Source organism: Carettochelys insculpta, chromosome 2 (assembly GCF_033958435.1).
Source record: "Carettochelys insculpta isolate YL-2023 chromosome 2, ASM3395843v1, whole genome shotgun sequence".
NCBI classification, from domain to species: domain Eukaryota; kingdom Metazoa; phylum Chordata; order Testudines; family Carettochelyidae; genus Carettochelys; species Carettochelys insculpta.
Genome location: NC_134138.1, coordinates 9677728 through 9701676, shown reverse-complemented (window position 1 = coordinate 9701676; position 23949 = coordinate 9677728). Strand labels below are relative to the sequence as shown.

The 23949-nt window shown below is 45.0% G+C and overlaps 1 protein-coding gene across 3 annotated transcripts in view; it reads right to left on the bottom strand.

The window, feature by feature from the left end:
• The window catches only part of TSNARE1 (t-SNARE domain containing 1), a 751229-nt gene that overhangs the window by 700530 nt on the left and 26750 nt on the right, over positions 1–23949 (bottom strand). For 2 of the 3 annotated variants that reach the window (XM_074986589.1, XM_074986590.1), the window contains exon 2: positions 7451–7527. The exons of the other annotated variant lie outside the window; for it this stretch is intronic. The gene's annotated coding sequence lies outside the window, so the exon portion shown is untranslated. The remainder of the gene's footprint in view (positions 1–7450; positions 7528–23949) is intronic. 3 annotated transcript variants of the gene reach the window in all.

Sequence of the window (23949 nt, the reverse complement as noted above, 5' to 3'; positions counted from 1 at the left end):
CTGGACTGGCACCTTTGCTGGAATTCTCATCAGAGAAGAGAGCAAGAATGGGCATGAAAACTCTCATCCTGGAAGTGGCCTTTCCAGGTTGGGGTTGAAGCACACTTGCTGGCAAAGGAAGGCATCTTGCCCATGTTGCAGTCACTTTCTATGATGTTCCTATTCTGTGAATACAGCTGGTAAACATTTTTTTTTAATTTTCCAACCACTATATAGTCCCAATTCCCCTCTTACCATTCTTTAAGCAGCACTAGCTCTAGATTTCAGCCTTGAAGAATGACCATCAGGGACTTTTCTTCACCTTTACATTCACTTGCATGAAAAGACCCGTAATTTATGGCATTTCATACTACTAAAAGAACCACTAAGAACATTGCTGGAGCACTGCATTCCATTCAGACGACCAGGTCATAATAAGGATATTGATGAACTGAAAACAATGGAATAGCACCAAAATTATTTTTTAAATGTCACTCGCTTAACAGGGAGCTGATCACATGTTATTTAGGTTCCCTTCAGACCAGCTTTTAGTATAAAAAAGAGAACTGCTGGTCCCAATAGTTGCTGACCTCCTTCTAGCAATTTGCAAAGGTCAGATTTTGGTGTCTAGATGATAATCAGTTGAACATGAGCTTGCAGTGCAATGCTGCAGCCCAAAGAGCTAATGTTATCTTGAGACATATAAACAGGCCAATGCTGAGTAGGAACAGGGAGGTCAAATTGATAGAGCTTTGCTTGGATACAAAATTTGTATCCACATATGCATCGATATCTACAAAAATGAGCTGTGGATATCTATATCCATATCTGTGGATTTGGTGACTTGCGGACATAAGTGGATAGCTACAAATCTGCAGAGTGCTAGATTCAAAATTTGCATCCTCGTTTGCTTCTGTATCTGCAAAATTGAGTTGTGGAGTTGCAAGTTTTCAGTAGTAGTCTTCTGTGATATGTTGCATGTAAGTAAGGGGTTTTTAAGTGAGGTGTAACTTCATGGTATGCAAAACAAATACTACTCTTGAAAAGTGCACAGTAATCTGGAAAGGTCGAATGGCACTTGTTTCAAGACTTCAGATTACTTTAGGACTATGTTTCTCAACCTGTAACCTTAGTGGTGCCTGAGGGAAGTCTGAGGGTTACTTATAATTTTGAAAGGGGTACTTTAAGCAAAAAGGTTGAGAAACACTGACCTAGATAGCACACTGTCTTCACTCTGCCCATTATGAAGAGGACTAGGGCATTTCATGCTGTGGTCCAAGATGAGAGCAAACATCTCTCAACAAGCTCAGTCCAAACAAGGAGATGACAATGGCTTGCATCTCAAACCCAATCCTAAGTGAAGCCAAAAAAACAAAATTCACACAACCAAGGTGTGCAGAGAGGAACCTGTGTATTTCTAAAACAAACGTGATTGCACTGACTGATAAAGATGGTACTTGGTCACATGGAGACTTTGTAAATCCACTTGGTAATGTCAACATGTTTCATTTCACACACCTAGCAGCTAGAGTTGTGCAGTTCTGCAACTGAAGAAAGTGCTTTCGTAGACTCCAAAGATTATCATCCCCAAAAATATAGTTCCTAGGGCTCTTACAAAGCCTCTTCATACCTCGGTAGGTCACAACAATCTGACTCAGCCTGACTCTATCACCCCTTCAGCATTTATTAGCCAACCGGAATTTTCTAAGCAGTAATTGGTTAGATGGTGTAGTTGGGTTTCCAGCCACGAAAAAAGAGGCTTTGGTGAGTTTTCATCAGGAGCAAGAAGTGTGCATTAAGCCATGAGTAGACCACTCCACGAGTTTGGTAGAGAAAACAGACCTTACCTGCATTGCTGTGAATTGATTTTTCTTTTTCCTTTTTTTTTTTTTTTAAAAAAAAAAAAACCTCAAAGCACTTATCCAAAAATACTTTTAGTGCCTGAACCACACACACAAAGGCAGCTTTAACTACAAGAGCTAATACAGCAATTTAGGGAGAAGACACAACTCTTCTGTCAATGATCCAATTCACAAATATACTCAAGCAGCTCCCAACCATCCTCTTCACCCTGAGATAGAGAGGGGCATTGCACCTTACCCAGAACATCAACAGATCTGGTTTATTTTGCACAAAGAAGTGCAGGAGAGTCCAATCATGGAATACATCTTGCCAGCAACCTCCTCCCTCTTAAAAATGCCAGCCCGGTTCTCTCTCACCTGGTCCCCACAAGGTACCCACTATTATGCAAACAATCAGCATCAAAGATGAAAAAAGGCACCAGAGAAGCAGTCCCATTTCTCACCAGCCTCCACCACAATCAATTCCTCTCACCATAGGAACACAAATCTCTAAAACACAATCAAGATTACCCACAAAGCAAAGGACAACAGGAGCCAAGAACTCCAGTTTACTGAGCTACAGATCTCCAGATTGAGATTCATGGACTTCTTAGAACTAATAGAACTGCCAACCCTGTCCAAGGCTTTTTGCTGCTCTACAGAGAATTGCCAGAAGCTTTTTGGTGTTGATTAGGCAAGAACTGTACATTATTCCAGACCGCCGTAACAAAAAAAAGACTACGAGTGCCTTGGTTCACATCTTGAAGCCTTTCAGTGTAAAGAGCATATGGAGAAAGCTAATGATTCCAATAAAGCAATCTCATTAAGAGAGAAAACAACGTTATACATATTTGCCTTGGGCCGTAATGAGCCTCAGCCCCCTATTCCTACATGTGGCACATTATAGTTTAGTCTCCTGCAGGGTATAACACTTGGGTCTCACTTCTGTTGCTGGGTTAGTGTGCCAGTGGTAAAAGCAGCCTGCCATATAAAGGAGGTCACACAAGATGATGTTTTGGTCCCTTGCAGACTTGAACTCTATGACTCCATGAAATTTTAGAAGGATCCAAAGTTAGTTAACCGCCAGCAGAATTCCATCATTTCAGAGCTTGCAAATACTACATTGCAGAGCTATGAGGTGATACCTGAGAACTCATACACCAGAGTTAAAACTGTGCCTGATTGGACTACAACAGGAAATTCCCCAGTGCAACATGAAAAAAAAAACCAAGCCCCATTTCCATTCCTCCTTCAGATTCATGAGAACAAGTGTCATTAGCCCAGCCCCTCCATGTAAAATCCCAGAGCCCAGCATGTCACCCCCATAAAAACTTCTCTGTCGTTGGCACACAGGGTTACATGGTAAAGGAGTCTGCTCCTGGGGTTACTACTTTTATCAGAAGATCTGAGCCCAAGACCTCCCAGAACCCCCACTCAGAGTTGCAGGCTGTTACACTGTTAATTCAATGGTGACATAAGAAAGCAGCTTTGAGACTAATCTTTTTTGTGAATGGTATTATCCGACAGAAAGACACACACTGCTTCCCTGCACTATAACTGCAATGAGAGGGTTGCCTGTGATAGCAGGGGATCGGACACAAGGACCCTGGACCATCTAGTCCTAGGTCCTTATGTTCCAATGGCATTACTCTTGCATACATAATTGAGTAACTTGATGTACTGAGGCAGTGGTTTTTTCCTCAGTAAAAAAGTGTCACTCAAAGTGTCACTTCAGAGGATGTGGGGAGAATCCCAGTCAGTATGGAAAGATTAAAGGGATAGAGGGGAAACAAAAGCTAAATTTAAATTTTACCCTTTTGTCTCAGCCAGGAGCATCAATATCACCTGCTCTCAGAAACATTTGACTGAAGCCTCACCCACTTCCCCTTGAAAAGCTTAGTAACATGTCAGACATATCTCCTCAAACATGCTCTGCAAATAATCCCATAGCTTTCCAGCTGGAGCAGGATTAATCAGAGATTAAAATCAATATTCTAAATTAAAAGTACTTGGCTCATGAAATCCATTGAAATGCTACTGCAGACATTTTAAGGGGAGGAATAAAGTACTCCAAACTTCATAACAGGGAAAATAAATGTTCTCTTAAGAGTCTTCCAAGGACATTTCTAAGTGCTGCTATACAGTCTGCCCTTCAACATATCCTCTTCTTTTCAAAAGCCGCCATTACATTTAATTCAAGGACTTTCCCTACCTGGTGAAAGAAATTCCCTGAAACATTATTCCCCTTTCAAACACCACCCAAAAATTCTGTTCTGCCATTAGAAGAACTCACACAAATCAAAGAAATAAAACCGTATGAAAACACAAGCGCTTGGTCTTCTAAAGTAATATCAGAATTTGTATCCAGGGCATGAGAGTACAGTCAATAACTGATTGCAAACTACTATTTGACTCAGTGCTTCCAAGTTGCTCCTGATTGGGGGCACAGGTGACAGGGCTTTATGGCAATAAATAACAGACATCTCTGACCATATTGGATAGGTGGCTATCCTACTTGCCCATACCTCCTCATTGCTGCTTCTTCCATCAAACTAATCTGCATGTGGAAAGGACCATGCAAAATACACTTGTATTGCATTATCCAAAACACACTGACGCACCAGCAGAAAAAAGTTGCTATGGCATTTGGCAGTTAGTTCACTGAAGCAGTGTACAGTGGTAAAGTTAAGAGTCACGCACATTCAGAGATAAAGATGTTAAAGGTTCCATCTGACTGATGCGGTTGCTGTGCATGGAGGGAAGGCAGTTTCTAATATTAGGCTATAATTCTGCTGTAATTTTGTTAGACTGCTTTCAGTTTTCAAAGCACTCTACAAACATTTAATTAATCCTCTTTAATCCCTGTGAGGCAGCTGACTACTGTCATCTCCATTTTAACTGCACTGAAACTGAAAGAAAGTGTTCAGTGATGTAACAGATAGGGTGTTTGTGGAGATCTCAGAATCGAGTTTCTACTACCTAATTCTCTAAGACAGTGCTCGGCAACCTCTATTACCTCATGGTACACTTCAGCATTCATTATAATTTCATAGCACACCCAATATAAATAACCCAATCCCCTCCCCCCAGAACGAGACAGCCCCAGTCCACTTGCCTGCTCTAACTCAATGCCCTCCTGCTCCTGCGGGGCCAGGCATTCCCAGTTCTCTGCTCAAACAGGCCCCACTCAACTCATCAGAGCTGCTGCCACATGCTTCTCCCAGCACGTGGCTTCTCAAATTTGATGGCATACTAAGTGCTGCTTAGGACCACACTGGTGTGCCACAGCACAGGAGCTGCAGAGCGCTGCTCTAAGACTACACCCTTCTCTTGCAATAAGCCAGACCTCTTTCTATTCCAGGATATACCCATAGAAATTAGATGCGTCCATCTCAAGGGCTTCTTTTTTCCTGGCACATGTTGTGGTTTGAAAAGCAGTAATACAAAGATATCTAATTACTTTTTATTTGGTCTATAGAACCAAAAGTTTGCCTAGAGACTAAAGCACCAAAATTATGAATTACTGCTATTTAGGAAATGCCAAGGCCTCAAGGCTGTTTAGAAAAGATAGAGGGCAGAGAGAGAAAACAGAAGGTTTAACACCTAGATTTCTTCAATAGTCAGGGAATTCAGAGTTGCTGCATCCTTCTCAAACAAATTACTGTTTGTGCAGCTGAAGAGATGCTCGCTTTTTTCCTGGCTGTGAATGAGTTAAAAATTAAATTGTATCAAACATCATATAATTATATAATGTGCCAGACACAGCAAGCAAATGGGGGACTTGAAGAAATATAATACTTAAATGAAGTTATATGTATCAAAGGGAAGTTGACTATGCGTATGTCTACATTTGCCCCCTACTTCGAAGGGGGCATGGTTATCAGGGTGATCAGAGATTACTAATGAAGTGCTGCGCTGAATATGCGGCACTTCATTGGGCTAGTTCTCCCCCGTGTGAACTTCCAAGTGTCAAACTTCGAAGTGCCAACATGTCATGTAGCCATGGGCACTCTGAAGTGTCTCTACTCCCCAAAATTTTGAGGAGACACCTAGGAGAGAACTGAAGCCCTAGAGGCTGACCACCAAGGGTTGTGCTGTCCCTATCCTGGAGAGGCACCTTTGACTGTCTCTATTTTCTGTCAGTTCAGTTTGCCTGATGGACTGTCATCTTCATCTTCAGTTCCAACTATGTTTGCAGCAGCATCAACTGCTATGAACAGTAACTGTGCTGAAAGCTGACAGATGAGCAAAGATCTGGTGATGAGTAGCACAGAGACTTTCTCTCGAGTGACAACTCTAATCAATCTGTTGCCCAGTTCCTGAAAGTGGATGTATTTATCCATGTGCTTTGAAGATTGCTACAGAGTTAGTCTGTTCCCTTGCTTTATAACAGCTTCTAATAGAGGTTGTTGTAAAGTGGTTTTAATACTGAACAAGTTACCGTCATTAGTTAAGTTTGCAGAACACTGTATATGTCTACTGTAGTTAATGAATTCACGCTGACTTTCAAGTTTTGTGTATACAGGCGTAAAATGAGACCAAGTGTGAAAGCATCTCAAACTGCACTCAGTCCATACAAAACAAAAAAGCAGCCAAGTAGCACTTTAAAGACTAACAAAATAATTTATTAGGTGAGCTTTCGTGGGACAGACCCACTTCTTCAGCACAGCTCCCTCTCTGTTACTATTCAGTCCATACAGTTTGTCATAAATGTAAGAGTTTATGTTCAATGAAAGTGTTAGTCAGAACCTAGGATTAATATTATTTGTGGGAAAGTAGGTTTAAAAGAGTTGCCTACTGGTAAACGGGTGTGTACATAACTAATTAACTAAATTGTTGTGATATAGCTTTGGGTTGGTGTTGCTAATACAACAGAGAAAGAACAGAAATGATAACTAATTATGACAAGTGAGATACCCATGTGACAATCAAAATAAAAAACCCTAAAAAAGGTGATGCAGAGTTAAGCAACTGCTTAACAAGGGTTTGGTTCATCCAGTAAACGCTCGGAATGCGTGACTAACATGAGTTAAGTGCAACTCAAAATCCTGCTCCCCCCAACCCCGGCTCAACACCCAGCCCCACATGGCCTCAGTTCAAACCCCTCCCCAAGTCTCACTCACCACCCATTCACAGCTGCCACTCATCCCCGTGCCCAGCTCCAGCTCCCCACCCCTCACATGCAGCTCTAGTTCAACCCCCTGCCAGCTAACCACCCGAACGCAGCTGCAGCTCAACCCCGCCCCGTCCCCTCCCCCCACCCTGGTTCACCCCCCGCATGGCTCTGGCTAAACCCCCCCGGGGTGGTTCAAACCTCCCCCCACACATGGCTCCAGCTCAACGCCCCCCGACCTTGTGCAAAACCCGCCCCCCCACGCTTCTGGCTAAACCCCCCACATGCCCCCATTCGAACTCCCGCAGCCCGGCTCACCCCCCGTGCGGTTCTAGTTCAACCCCGCTCCCCCTGGTTCAACCACCCCACCCACCCACAGCTCTGGCTCAACACCCTCCATCCCCCCACAGTACTAACCCACCCCAGGCTTAACCCCTGTGGCCCCCCCCCATGTCCCCAACCCACCACCAGGCTTAATCCTCCACAACTGCCCCCCAACCCCAAAGCCAGGACTTACCTTTCAAAAAGAGCTCCAGGTGCTCCTTCTGCTTCCCCAGCTGCAGAACGTGCATTCTGCGGGGAAAAAGCTGCCCCCTGATTGACACAAAATTCAAGTTACGCAAGGGTGTGTGGGGAGGGAACTCTCACATAAATCAAGGCAGTACTGCACCCAACTTTTCTTACACAGTTATCAACCATCTCACTGTATAATAAGAGTTACCTCGAGGTTTTATCAACAGAAAACTGCTCAAGAAGAATCTTTCAGCTCATACCAAGATTCAGACAAGTGTGGTTTGATACATCCAAAATACTAAATGAAATTAAACCACAATCCTCCTTTGAGGGATTCAGGGCTTTTAATTTGGCCCCCTCTGTCAGTGGTTCAGAAGATTCTAGCTTAAGAAGAGGTGTCAAAGTGTCACATAAGTATGGTGGCAAACTCATCAGCCTCGGAAGGTCTCAACTATCATTTCCCACTTTGCCCAGACTTCTTCCGCGAAGAAACTTCCCCTATGTAATACATTATTGCACATTTGTGGGGAGTGGAGGATGTATACATCTATCATGCATCCTGGCATTGGACTCTGAAGGAGAAATAATACAGGTCTAGGTGGGTTACCAGTCTTGCCTCAGTCTGGAAAATGAGGGGATGTTTTTATTCTATTTTTAATTATCTGTTTTTCCTCTCTCACTTAAAAGATGAACAAAGGTACATTAAAAACTATCACAAAAATAATGGAGATAGTCCTGGTCAGGGCTGTAATAACCAGCTTTGGGGGCTTGCGTTCACTGCAACGGATTAATGCTGCAGTGATCAATGCAACGGCCATCAGTTTATCACATCTGCTTAGACCAGGGGTAGGCAAATACTGGACCACGGGTCAGATGCGGTCCACAAGGGTTAGTCCCTGGAGAGCCTCCACTTCTATATTTACCTGCTCCTCCGCAGGTATCGGGTGATCACGTCTCACTGGACACAGATGGCCCTTTGCGGCCAATGGGAGTGTTGGGAAGTGGTATCCCGGTTCACACCGTGTTCTGCTACTCCCATTGGCCATGAAAGGCAACCTGTGGCCAACAAGAGCTGCAGAGGCTCAGGTAAACATAGCAGTAGTGGCTTGCCAGGGACTGATCCTGGCTGGCAGTTGCTTTTTTATTACCCACCCCTGGCTTAGATGCAATATACTGATCTCCAAGCACATTCCGTCAACTCCAGCACACCACCAGGATGAGAAGAGTAGCCACAGCTGACAGGAAAGCAGATCCCAGCACCTTACTATGTGGAAGATGCTGCAGGACATCTACTTCAGCTACACTATTTGCATAGCTGAAGTTGCTTATAGTAGATCGATGGGGGAGAAGAAAGGGGTGTTAATGTAGGCAAGACCTGAGTTTAAGATAATACCTCCTCTATTGTCAGATAAAACAATATTCTGAGATATGCCGGATAATATTGATCAAGGTGCATGTTTTTCAAATACTTGTGTGTGTTGACAAAATATATCTACACTATATGCATAAACTGTGTGGCTAGGTACACAAATGGTGATGAAGTGGTTTCTTACTTTGAGACAAAACCAGCAAAATTTGCACGCTGCATGAAATATCTTTTCCTCCCACCCTCTTCTTTTTCTAGTCTGTCTGAAAGATCAATTAAAATGCTTTTGCACACAGCAGGGAGAAAAAAAAACATGTTTGGAAAAAAGAAACCACTCACTTTGTTTGTCATACGACTGCTAAAGAAAACAAATATAATGGTTTAAAGATTTCCACAGTGAGAAAGTAACTGCTTTTCCGTTTAGAAAGCGCAAAAGGGATTTCTTCTCTAGCCTTACCTTTAGCAAACTTTTAAGCACTTGTACACAAACTTTATCAAGACGGTGAAGAAAGGAGGCAACCTTGTCCCAGTATCATATCAGATTCAAAAGTGTAAGTCCACCCAATAAACACAAATACATACATACCATTCCTCATAACAAACCGTTTCCATTGTAGAGACCATGGCCATACTACAGCAGAATTTCGAAAGGCAACATATCGAAATCCACACTTCGAAAGTTTGCCTTTCGAAAGAGAGTGACCACACACAAAAAGCGGATCAAGGGCTCGATCCGTCCCTTTGAAAGACACTACCCAGCACCAGGCTCCCTTTCAAAACAAAGGAGCGGGAAGTGGCGCAGACTGGGTTGCACAGCTGAGAAGCCCTTCCGAGAGCCACAGCCAGCCACTCCCTTAAGGGGCCCCTCCCAAATACCTCCCTTGTGCATAAGCTGAGGGCTCAGGCTGGCTGCAGCACATCCCAGCAAATCCACTTGCTGTGCTCTGCTTAGCCCTGCCACGATGGATGCCCAACAGCTCCCTGATGGGGAACTCCTCCTGGTTGTGGCTAGCCTGCTGGCTACTCTGCTTGCGGCTCTCCAGCAGCGTCTCGGGACAACTAGCCATGTCTCCAGCTTCTTGCAGACCCCTCCCCTGCCCACGATGCAACTTGTGCCCCCCCTTCCCTGGGTCCGATGGCACCTCTGGCAATATCCCACCAGCAGTGAGTGGTGGGACCATCTCATAAAGGGGGACTAGGATGACAAATGCTGGCTGCGTAATTTTCCAATGACCAAGGCCATGTTCATGGAGCTCTGCCGCTGGCTTGTGCCCGCCCTCCAGCACCAGGACACACAGATTTGGCCCACGCTCCCCCTGGAGAAGAGGCTGGCCATCACTTTGTGGAAGCTGGCCACCCCAGACAGCAGACGCTCGGTCGGTCACCAGTTTGGGGTGGACAAAGCCACCATCAGGGTCATCCCCATGGAGGTAAGCCAGCCTGGGTTATGCACCCACCATGGGGACAGGGGAGGAGGCCCTGGCAGGAGACAGGGTAGGAGGCCCTGGGAGGGGACAGGGTGTCCCTGAGCATCCAACCACATTCTCATTGGCACTTTTGCCCTCCATCCCATGCACGTTGTCACAGTGACAAACAAACTGTCCTCCTGCGCAGGGTCATCCACAACGGGGACCTGGATGCCACTATAGCAGGCTTCACAGAGCGGGGCTTCCCCAACTGTTTTGGTACATTGGTTGGCACCCACATTGCCATCCAGGCCCTGCCACACAGTGCCGGCAGCCACATCAGTTGGAAAGGGTACCACTCAGCGGTGCTACAGGCCCTCATGGACGCCAATGGGTGCTTCATGGACATCTGTGCAGGGTGGTCAAGCAGGGCCCCGAATGCCTGCATCTTCAGAAATTTGTGGCTCAGTTGCCAGATGCAGGAGAGGACCTACCTCCCCCTACGGGAGCTCCCGGTCAGGGACACAAGCACGCCCCCCCAGCAAAATGGCTGACGCCACCTGCCCCCTGCAGGCATGGCTTACATGGCCCTACACAGGCCACACAGACCCCAGCCAAGATCTATTCAATGCCCACCTCAACCAGACTTGCAGCACTGTGGAGCAGGTATTTGGGTGGCTCAAGGGGCACTTCAGGTGTTTCATGACATAGCTGGAGGTTAGCCTCCCCAGGGTGCCCACCGTTGTGGGGGCATGTTGTGCTCTCCACGTCATAGTGGAGAGCAAGCACGCAGTTTTTGTGCAGCGGTGGGCAGCTGAGGCAGTACCCCATTTTGAACAGATGGCCGCTGCTCCATACTGCCAGGTGCACCAGGAAAGGGTACACGAGAGGGAAGCCCTCCAGGCGGCCTTTGCCCGGAGGCCACAGTGACCAGCCACCAGACATGCCCCCACAACTGCCCACCCGCCCACACACACACCCCTCACCACTTCCCCACCATCACCCCCTCCTGCAAACACATAGCCCTTCGTTCCCCCACAATGCATGAGGAACACCTCTTAGATAGGAAAATAAATGTTTTATTGAACCTTAACTAACTCTACACAACTCTTTTAGCTCTACTAACCTGCAATGTGCAGAGGGGGTAGGGGAGAACTGTATACAAGGCAGGACAGGGGGAGAACTATGTATAAGAGAGGCCCTGAAGTGGGAGCAGGGGCAAACAAACTTAGAAGGGAATCTGGGGTGGGGGGTCCTGAATCCTCGACCAGGGTCTGGGGACAGGAGCCGCAGCGCCCACGGGAACCATGACCACCCCGGGTCTGGGACCCCCGCAGGGCTGGGACAGGGAGAGGACCACAAGGAGGTAGGGGAGTGGCAGGGGTGTGGCAACTTTAGCCTCAGCGGGGGTGCCTGGAGGAGCCATGTCCAGGGTTCCTGCACTTGCTAGCAGCCACCTCCTGAGCTCCTGCCTGTCAGCTAGGGAGAGGTGGAGTGGGAGCAAAGCAAGGACAGTGGGAGGGGCAGCAGAAGAGGGGCTGTCAATGGAGCAGGTGCCTGGGCCAGGTGGGTGCTAACAGCCTGGGTGAGGGCATCAAGGGTGCCCACTACCTGATCCCAGACCGCTCGCTCGCTGCATTGAGAGCTACTCCTGCGGAGGCAGTTCTGGTCCTGCCAGGCAGCAGTATGAGTCGTGGTGACCTCCTCCCGGTGGGTGCGACGGTGTGCTTTCTCAGCATGGTGCGTGGTCCTGGGGGTGGCTGGCACCCCACCACCTCATCAGAGGCTGCAAGGCTCCCCAGAACATCGACGGTGTGGGCTGGCCCCTGCATGCCAAAACTGTGAAGACAAAAGTGAAGGGGAGGCACCCCATTGGTTGTGCTACCAAGGCTGCATAGGAAAGGACCCCCATCCCTGACAGCCAGCCCTCCCTGCCCCTTGGAGTAGAGGCCCAGGGCATCCTGGGCACAGAGGGGTCCCACGATAGGTGGAACATACGCTGTCCCTCATCTGTCCCTACTCCATGTTCTCCCATGCCATGTGCCCTGTGTGGCTGTCCACAGGATCAGGTGCTGGTGGCTGTACACATGCCTCTCCTGGGGATGGGGACCACAGCCATTCCTGATGCCTCCAGCCTGGGACCTGTCATCTTCTGGGCAGTCCGATGCCAGCAGTTGCAGAAGGCAGGTGCCCAATCCCCGCAACATGTCCCAGGGAGTCCAAAGCACTGAGGTCCTACCTGAGAGGGCCTCGAGATGCTTGGGGGAGGACTGGCTGGTCAACTGGGATGGGACAGCTATGACGAGAGTTCCCTCACTGGATCGCTCCTCCTCACTGTCATCTGGCTAGGGCACCAGGTGCTGAGGGGATGGTGCTGTTGAGGGCCCTGGCTCTGCTTCTGCAACCTCCTCTGCCATGTGCAGGGGCTTGTCCCAGGGGCCTGCCTTCCTTGCCCCAAGGAGGTGGTCCAGTTCATCATAATAGGGGCAGCTGGCAGACACTGCCCCCAACTGCCTGGCTGCATCCTTGGCCTTGCAATAGGCCTGATGCAACTCCTTAACCTCTGACCAGACCTTCTCAGGGGAAGGGGTGTCCCCATGTGGTCAGGCCCTTGGAGGGCAGCCAAATGCTGCTGCATTCTGCTTGTGCCCCTGGGTCTGCAGCAGGACCTCCTCACCCCCCACACAGGCCATGGGGTCCTGGAGCTCAGGCTTGGTCCCGGTTGGGCCCCTTTTTTTTCGCAGCCTGGCTGGCGGTGTCCTGGGAGCCCTGTCGAGCACTGCTCTGGGATCCCGGCTGCTGACCACGGCTCCAACAGGTGCTGTGCCTTCATCATGAGGATGCTGTAGGGCACGTGGCTGCAGGTCCCTGTGGCTGCCAGCATGCTCTCAGCTTCTTTAAAAACATCTGGGGATAGTGAGTATAGAGGCCCGCTGGTGCTGGCCAGGCCATCTCTGCGCTCCAGATGGCCAGCGCCAAGGAAGACTCGCATTTTCAAAGTAACAGGCTGCAGCATGACTACGTATGTTTCCTTTCTAAATTAATTTCAAAATGAGGTGCTCTTCCCAACACGGGAATGGAACAATGACTTCGAAAGGCTGGCGCTGTTCCTTCTAAATTAATTTCGAAAGGCGCTATTTGTGTGCAGTGACTCCGCAGCAACTTTCAAAATGTCCCCTGCTTTTGAAATTCATTTAGAAATTTATCCCTAGTGTAGGCACATCCTCATTTACTTATACATTCTTTTGGTAACTTTCCAAGCAATCTCACTTCTATTTTTATTATATTGCCCACTCATACAGGACAGACACCCATAGACACTGGAATTCTCTCCTTACCCCCAGTGAATTTCTCTCTGAGTAGCCCCAGTTCAAGCCCTCCTCTCCTTGCCCAAGCAGTAAGACTCACTCTGATCTGCACAGAGTTAAATCAGAGGTCTGAGGTCAGTTCAGTTTACTTTTTGGCTTCTGGGTACCAATTGCTATGGTAACTTTGTGAGGTGAAAATCTGTCCATTGGAGAAGGACGAAGACCTACCCACTCATTTCATGCTAACTCCATATGACAACTATCTTCTGGCTACTATCCACTTCAGACCAACATGAAACTGGTCAACTGGAGGTTCAAAAATCACTACAACTCATTTCCAAACACCCAGAGCATACAGACCACAATCAATGAACTTTCTAGAAGCAAAGTAAGAATTAATGAATACTGAAGCTACATGACTGTTCAAGAGGTAACAAGAGTAATTCTTCCAGACCCCATGCTCTTTAGACCATTGCAATTTCCCACTCCCCCAAGGGATCACCACAGAGGATGTTTTGCCCATATAAATTTGGTGCCTACATTTCAGGCAGAGCTGTACAGGTAGAGAAACTTTATTTGCCTATTTTTGTATCAATATTCATACTCGTGGTCCAACAGTATAATTTCCCAGCCAGCACTGCTTTCCTTAGCTTCCTTTTGTCTTTCCAAAATAGCAAGAAGTGAAAACATTTCAACAAACATGGCAGAAATGGAATTGTACCCCTTAACAATTCATCTTCTCTGCTACTGCAACTGCAGCAAGTCAGAGATTATAGGCCAGAAGGAACCACTGTGCTTCAGCCTGACCTCCTGCATAAGAGAAGCCAGAGGACTTCCCTGTGTTAACTCCCATTTTAACTAGAGCACATTTCTTTAGAAAAACATCCAATCTCAGTTTAAAAATTGCCTGTGAGAGACAATCCAACACAACCCTTGTTAAATTGTTTCAATGGTTAATTGCCCTCACTGTTAAAAATCTGTGCCTTATTTCCAATTTTAATTTGTCTTGCTTCAATTTTAAGACACTGGATCCTCTTATACCTTTGTCCAATAGACTTGCAGGCTCACTAACAAATATTTCTTTCCCACACAAGTAGTTTGGGATGGTGATCATGTCATCTCTTTATCTGTTCTTTGTTATACTAAATGACTATTAAGAACAGCCATACTTGATCCTACCAGAGGTCAACCTAACCCAATACCCTGTCTTTGGACAGCAGCCAGTGCCAGGTGCTTTAGAGGGAATGAACAAAACAGATAATAATCTCAGAGGGAAAGCTGTGTTGGTCTGTAGCATCACAAAAAAACAGCAGTCCTGTAGCACCTTAAACACTAACTTTTTTTTTTTTAATAGGTAATGAGCTTTCATGGGTAAGACCCACTTCCACAGATTTTCAGATTGGAGTAGATAATAAGAAACCAGTGTTTATACAGTGTGGGAGTGGGGAGGAGGAAAGACAAAAAAGGGGAGGTGTCACCTCGCCTTAATACGACCAGTGGAAGAAGCAAATTAAGTGGGATGGGTGCCATTCCTATGAATAACACAGGTGGGGAAACTGCCCTTGTTATGCATAAGATTATTGAGATCTCTGTTAAAGCCCAGGTTAAATGTAATTATCAAGTGATCCATCCCTGTTGCCCATTCCCAGCTTCGAACAGAGGCTCGGGACACTATCCCTGACCATCTTATGTAATAGGCTCTGATGGACCTAGCAACCATGAATTTATCTAGCTCTTTTTAGAACCCTGTTATAGTAATCGGCTTTTACATCATCTTCTGGCAGGGAGTTCCACAGGCTTACTGTGTGCTGGGTGAAGAAGTACTTCCTTTTGCCAGGTTTCGACTTGTTTCCCATTAACCTGATTCAGTGACTCCTAGTTCTTGTGTTACGAGACGGAATAAATAAGACTTCTTTGTTTGCTTTCTCCATACCAGTCATGATTTTATAGACCTCAGTCATATCCCTCCTAAGATGTCTCTTTTCCAAACTGAAAAGTCTCAGACTTTTTAATCGCTCCTCATATGCTCCATAACCTCAATCATTTGTTTCCCTTTTCTTAACCTTGTCCACGTCCAACAAATTGGGTTTGTTTGACATAGGGCAACCACACCTGCACACAGTTTTCAAGACGTGAGCACACCATGGATTTACACAGAGGAAATATAATATTTTCTGTCTTATTATCTATCGCTTTCTTAATGATTCCCAACGTTCTGTTCACTTTTTTGACTGTCACTGCACACCGAGTGGAGATTTTCAGACAACTATCCATAGTGACTCCAAGTTCTCCTCCTTGAGTGGTAACACCTAATTTAGACCCTGTCAAGTAGCACTTTGAAGACTAACAGAATAAATTATTAGATGATGAGCTTTCAAAGGGCAGACCCACTTCCTCAGATCTGGAGATATGCCATTTCTACTACAGCACTGATGGTTGTGATTTTATAGGTTTAGCTGGGATTATGTTTTCCAACGCACATCATTTGCATTGATCAATACTGAACTTCATTTGTCATTTTGTTCCCAGATCACCCAATTTTCTGAGATCGCTCTGTAATTCTTCACAGTCAGCTTTGGACTTAGCTTTCTTGGGTAGTTTTGTATTATATGCATTTTTTATCACCTCATTCTTTACCCCTTTTTCCAGATCTTGTGTGAGTATGCTGATTAAGAATGATCCCAGAACAGACCCCTGGGTGACACCATTAGTTACCATTCTGAAAACCGAAGATTTAGCCCTACCATTTTTGCTTCCTATCTTTTAACCAGTTACCAATTCATGAGATTACATTCCCTCTTACCTTATGACAGTTTACTTTACTTAAAAGCCTTTGGTGAGGGACCCTGACAAAGGCTTTCTGAAAATCTAAGAACACTGTATCCACTGCATCCCTCTTGTCCACATGCTGACAGCCATCCCTCAAAGAACAACAGCAGGTTGCTGAGACTTGATTTCCCTGTATAAAATCCCTCTTGATTTTTCTGCAACAAATTCTGTTCATCGATGTGATAATTCTGTTCTTTGCTACACTTTCAACAAGTGTGCCCGGTAATGAAGTTGGGCTCATAGGCCTCTAATTCCCAGGATCACCCCTGGAGCCTTTTTTAAAAGTTGGTGTCACATTAGCTATTCTCCAGTCATCTGGTACTGAAGCTGATTTAAAAGACAGGTTACATACCACAATTAGGAGTTCTATAATTTCACATCTGCGTTTTTCAGGACTCTTGGAGGAACGCCATCTGCTCCAGGTGACTTATTAATGTGCAGTTGATCAATGGGTTCAAAGCTGCCTCTAAAAACATCTCAATCAGGGACAGCGACTCAGATTTGGGAGCCTCTCCTCACAACCTCAGCTGTGTGAAGAACTATTCAACTCTCTAAATCCACTGCGACATTGAGCCAGAAAGGAATAAGCAGCTAGCAGGCTAAGCAGTGGTGACAACAGCAGCCGCAGACCCGGGGTCAAGGTGGGAGGGGGGCCCAGCTCCCTGCCCCCAGAAGGGACAGAAAAAGGGTGGAACAAACAGGGCTTACGGCAAGCAGCCAGCCATCTTTCCGCCCCCTCCCTCAGTCCCACACACACACATATACCATGCACAGACTGGCGACACAATGCTCTGTGGTGTTTCAAAGGGGCCCAGCATTCAGGCCACTGTGGCTGCTACCGGAGCAGTGGCTAGAGCTCCAGACACCTTTGAATTGGCAGGTCCAGGTACAACTGCCCTCTTTGCTCTGCCTCCCTCTCCCCCATTGATGGGCCTGAGGCTAAGGGACCCAAATTCAATCTTTAAATGCATACTGTAAAAGTATATACATGGCAATTAGGGCCATTCCTTATAATTGGCTAACAAGGCCATGATAGATAGGTTAGAGCAGGGGTCTGCAAGGACTTCTTTGTGGTGCCTGACACTATAACTGCAAAGTTAAAAAAAACTCTTTACTGATTATTTTCAGTATTTTGGTGAATGTCTAAAAGTCCAACAACGAACTCATATCTAAATAGCAAACGATATGTGATCGCAAAACGTTGGCTAACTCCCACTTTCATATGTACAGTGCATTGTGGGATAGGTGTGTGTGCTGGTCTTAAAACAGGGGTTACAAAAAGTACTGTTTGACTTTACTTATTAAGGAAAATCTCATATTCACATGCACTGCGGCTCTTGAATGATTGAGTTTCTTACCAAATTCTAAAACAATTGCTCTTCTTTTGCTCTGCCCCGGGTTACAGCTGTGAAACGCAAACCTATACTGTTAAATAATTAGCAGTAAACACTAATTGTATGTGTTTATCTATCACTTGTTAGATGTTAACCATGTAAGAAAATTTAGATTGTGGATGATAATTCCCTTTCATGTCTTAAGGACATCATATTATGCCTGTGGATGGTTCTGTTAACCTTAAGATCAAAGATATAAAATATTGCAGGAAATTTTACCTACATTGCCTTCATCTTAAATCGTGTGTGCCATAATTAAATGCCTTGATAGGTTGAATGAATAATTACCTTACGTTGATTAAATGTACTAGTTTATCTGTGTATATGTAGAAAATAGAGATTTTTATTTCAAAGCAACAACATGCGTTACTTATTCTTCATTCAAGGAAAGCCTGATGCATTAACATGTTATCAGAAGGCTATTGTATCCTGCCAGAGATCTATAAAAACTCTAAGATATCATCCTGTCATCTCAGATCTGCTTGGGTCTGGGTAAGCTACAGTCACAAAACTGAGGACTCTGGCTCCAGTCTGGATTATCCTGCTAATTCTCATGCTATATATAGGCTACCAATCTGGGGTATAATTTACAAAACAAATTATGAAGGAACTTTTGCAACTCACCAGCTCATCATCTCTACTCTGAAACTGACCAAAGAACTTTACTTACGTCTCTATGTATAATGCTCTTTTAACCAGTACTCTCTCTTTTCTAATAAATCTTAGTTTCATTAATAAGAACAGGCTATGTGTGTGTATTCGAATAACTTCTGAAATAGTTATTTGGTAGGTAATAGGTCCAGTCCTTTGGCAGTGGTAGAACTTTATACATGATGAACAAAATTTTCAGGAGTTCTCATCATATTTGATTTCACTGCCTGACTGTGAGCCCAAGGCTGAACTGTTTTAAGGGAACTGTACTTTGGGCTTCTGGGTAAGCAGCAAGGTGTTGCAGAAGCTGATCTGTTGCCGATGAGCTTTCATGGGACACCTAATAAATTATTTTGCTAGTATTTAAAGTGCTAGTTTACTGTTTTTTTGTTTTGATAGTATATAGACTAGCACGGCTCTCTCTCTGTTACTGTTGCTGATGAGGTAAACCCAATCATTAGAATAACCACCAGTCTGGAGGATCATCTGCTCCATTCTTTGCAGTGTGCCATGACTGAGCAATCTCAGTGTGGCCCCTCCTGGCACCAACAGTCACACACCCTCTAGCCCAGGAGTTTTCAAATTTTGGGTTACAGCTTGCGAAGGTAAAAAACTGGTTGGCTGTGAGACACTTTGTTTACCTGAACATCTCCAGGCATAGCTGTTCGCCGGTCCCATTGGCCACCGTTCGCCGTTCCCAGCCAATCGGAGCTGCTGGCACAAACTGGGCCATTGCTTCCCACAGCTCCTATTGGTTGGGAACAGGAAACCACAGCAGCCATACCTGCAGATGCTCAAGTAAACAAAACATCTCAAGGCTGGCCAGCGGCTCACCATTACAAGCCAAGACCCAAAGTCTGAAAAACCCAAACAAACCTTTCTTCAACTGTGGACATCAGAACTGGATACAGAATTCCAGCAATGGTAGGCCTAGTGCCAAATACAGAGACAATATAACCTCTCTATTCCTACTTGAGAGTCTCCTGTTTATACATGCAAGCATTGCATTAGTCCTTTTGATCACTCTTTCACCCTCGAAGCTCATATTCCCTTCATAATCCACCGTGATTCTAAAGCCTTTTTCAGAGACACTGATTTCCAGGCCAGAGTTCCCTATAATGCGAGTATGGACAAAATTCTTTGTTCCTAGGTGCATAACACCGCATTTGGCTGCATTAAAATGTATGTTGTTTGCTTAAGCCCGGCTTACCAAATGACCCAGACTGTCCATGCCCTTCACTACTTACCACTCTCCCATTCCATGTGTCATCTGCAAACTTGATGAGTCATGATATTATGTCTCAGTGAATGGCTCTCTGCCTGCGTGGTAAAAATGAGCCATGACGCCCTTTGCCAGGCTGTGTGATTTGACAGAAAAAGGTAAATATGAAATCCTCAGTTATTACCCACAGGACATTAGTGAACCTCAGTGATGGTTCATTTAAAAGAGATCAAAACAAGGCAAAAACTGGAAAGGGCCTATTGATTTACACGGTGAAGAAGGACTGATCTGTAAATGACACCCTGACATGGATTTTATAATCACCCTCTGCTTACAGACCAAAGATTTGCAAGACAGAGCGAGAACGCAGTTTCTGATTGAGTTGAGCCACGGCAATAGTCAGTGAGATTGCAAAAAGTGATGGCACTATCGGGTTGTTTGACACATGGCATTTGTTTCCTATGTGAATAGTTCAAGTCTGTGACTCATGGTTTAAATAGGAAAATTCATTGCAATCTGCCAATAGACCAGTAGGGGGAGTCGGTGTCTACAGCTTTGAGGAAATTATACATATGCAAAACAAAAAGCAGCCACATAGCACTTTAAAGACAAACAAAATAATTTATTAAGTGATGAGCTTTTGTGGGACAAACCCACTCCCTTCAGATCATAGTCTTACCAGAACACACTCAACATATAAAGCATAGAGGTCCAAAAATTGTTATCAAGATTGACAGGTCAGAAAAATTGTTATCAAGTTGGCACATCAGAAGAGCAGAGGGATGGCGGGTATGTGTGTACGGGGTCGGGGGGGAGATAAGAGTTAGATAAAACAAAGTATGTATAAGAGTCCTTACCATTATAAAGATTCTCGTACATACTTTCCTGTTTTATCTAACTCTTATCTGCCCCCCCAGCCTTCTGATTTGCCGACCTTGATAATAATTTTTCTGATTTGTCAACCTTGATAACAATTTTTAGACCTCTGTGCCTTATATATTGAGTCTGTTCCGGTAAGGCTGCAATCTGAAGAAGTGGGTCTGTCCCATGAAAGCTCATCACCTAATACATTATTTTGCTAGTAAAGTGCTACATGGCTGCTTTTGTGTTTTGATAGAATACAGACTAACACGGCCATTTCTCTGTCATTATTCATATGCAGTTTGGGTGGAGAAAATGCCTATTACAAACTCCTAAGAAACACTATATTGAAAATATTTTAGGCTATTGTCAGAGAAACCTAGAACCAGGTGGACAGAAGCTGCAGAGCTCAGATAATTCTATCATCCAAAACACAGTTAAAGGAAACAGACTCAAGTACTGAATGCAGAATGTATGCCAGCCCCCAATCTCATGAGATACTCTACAAAACACACGACTGTTGCATACAAACTCCCCATATGATGGGATGAGAGAAGCAGGGTAAGACGACATCCTTTACAGACACGCTGACATAAGCTGAAGCAGTGATGGGTGTGTTTAAGGAGAACTAAACGTAAGTGCTCTTTGAGCAGTTCCAAGAATCATTTACAATCCCTGTTTCTTTGAGCTCCATTATATTATAAGAAGGGTTGATCAAGATCCACAGAATTTAAAAAAAAAAAAAAAACACACACACATTCTCCAGTACCCTAATAGCATTCCTGGTGATAGAAATGTTGGGTAGCTCCTTAAAACGATACCTGATGCTGGAATCACCAATACGAATTACATTTTAAAAGGCCAATCCATTGCCTTTTGACAAGCGAAGCCTCATGCATTTGAAGGATCAAAGAAACAGTCAGCAATTACCATAGAGCAATGATAGACATTGGGTATTCTCTGCCTCATCAACAGCGGGTCTGACAGCCCCTGCACACCCAGAGGCAATGGCAGGTGGGGCTGGCTCCATGCCCCTGGAAGGGGCAGAGCGTCACGCAGAAGGGGTGGCACCAAAGGCAATCAGACCTTAGAGCCATCCAGACGGTGACCCTACCCTCCCATCCCTCGAAACCCCACAGGCCATCAGAATTATGCTCCCATGGTGTTTCAAAAGGGCTGGAGCTTCCACAGCTGTCAGGAGCTCCAGACCCCTTTGAAATGTCAGGCCCCTATGCAGTTGCTTCTCTCACACCCTCCTATCGGCAGGTCTGCTCATCAACATCTCTTTTGGCTTGAAAACCTGACATAATGCTACTAAACTGCAAGTGCACATCATCAATGAACTGAAGAGACAAGACAAGGAAACCAGAGACTCACCTGCTAAAGAGTGAATGAACTGATACGAAAACTCTGCACTGAAACTGCTTCATTCACCTGATTGGAAGGACACAGAAGGAAAAAAGGCCAGCCAAATCAGATGTGGGTGTTTGGTAGAACTCTGCTTTCATTTTTCACCCCTACCCCAAAGACTCTACAAAACAGTCACCTCTCTGTGTGGCTAAAGGTGCCAGCACTTTGCCCTGAAGAAGCTCAGCCAAGTACAGGTGGGCATAAAACAGGGACTGAAATCATTATGGATCATAGAAAAGGAACAGCAAAATTAGTTCTCTGACCAGCAGTTTTACCTTCTCCCAGCATGCATTTAACTGCTCTGTTCACATTATAGAATAATGGGAATTTCAGTCCCATCTATTTTAATGAAAGATAAGTTCATCGATTTCTTCGCAAGCCCGTTTTCATTTTAAGCTGAAAGCTCCCGCTGCTAACACACCATCCACATCATCCTCATGTAAATACAGCCAACCCTCAGCAAACACAGAACTGAAAGAGTTATTATTTGAAACAATAGAGGCGGGGGTAGTGTCTGTTTGTTTATTGCCAGGAAGACTGAGCCTTATTTGACATTCCATCCAGTCCTTAACAGACAAGCAAATCCTATACCATGCAAATAGTCAAAGGTAGATAGGCACAAAGAAGGTCACAGAGCGAACATCCAAACAAACACTCTCAAGGGCCTAGCTAAATATTGATACAAGTCACACTCAATCTGCAAGGAGGTTATGCTAGTTTGGCATTAGTCACGATGACTGATGAGAACAGAAAGGGTCCCTGCACAGCAGTACCAGCAGAACTAAAAATCATGGGTGAGAAAGCCATTTTGCTTCTCTCCTGTGCCAGATCTAATGTTCAGTGGCAGATATTCATGGAACGCAACAAAGTAGACACCAACAACTACCAACCACACAGACAACACGACGACAATGAACAAGTACAGAAATAGTAGCTCCAAACAAAGAAGTGAGGAGACTGTGAGTGAAACAAAAGTGAAACCATGTAACCAGCTCATAAATTGAAATCAGGCTGAGATTATAGAGATTATTCAATTAGTGCTGAATTCAAAAATTACTACTTTCCAGAAAGAATCATTCTCTCTCTCTCTCTCTCTCTCTCTCTCTCTCCATACATATTAAAGAGATGCCTGCATATTCCGTGGTTAGGGTGGTAGTGAGGCTTGCACTTAAAGCAGGCCGAACTTCCCCGGTTCACACATTAAAGAGAATTTATTGAGCTAAATCTGGAGACTAATTTCTCAGAAAGCAATTGAGCTATCTATCCAATACTTCTAAGGACAGGTTTTCACTCTCATTTGCAGAGGAAACATTTTGAAAATACCCTTCTTGCAAATGCTGCTATTTTTCCCAAGTATCTTATTTCCTCCAGCTAAACCACCAAAGTCCCCCCACACGTCAGATAACACACATAGCAAACTCAGGCACAGACCACTTTAGAGCCTCTAAATTTAAACACAACAGATTATTCCCCTTGAACAGGTAAAGTCAACATCTTCCAACTAAAGAGGCAAAAATACACTAAGTGACACCCAACTAGGGATGCTAATGGTTACTAGTTAACCAGTAACCCTCGCCCTAAATGGCTATGTTAACTGGTGGGGGCTCGAACAGCCCCCTATCTCCTTCCCATGGCGTGGGGGCCACCCCCAGACCGTTTATTTAGTTAACCAGTTAAACTTACCATTTAATTGGTTAACTAATTAAACAGGATTTTATATCCTTACACCCAATATGCTCAAGTTCATGGTGGAATACAGCATCCAGCCCATTAGTCAAAGCCATTAAATCACATTTCATACTCTTGACAAGACTACCACATCTCCTCAAGTGGGAGAGTAACATTTGCCATCTGTATATTGAAAGCATAACGCAAGGAAGTTCTTCATTTTGAAAATGCACTAAGCACAGAAGTCCTTCTTAAAGTGCTGCATTCATTCATCCAAATTCTTCTCCCCAGCAAACAGCATTACAACCCTATCACCATCTCACCCCTAACCAGTATGAGATGGGCAGTATATTCCCAACTCTTCAAAGCCTACACTTCGAAATCCTAT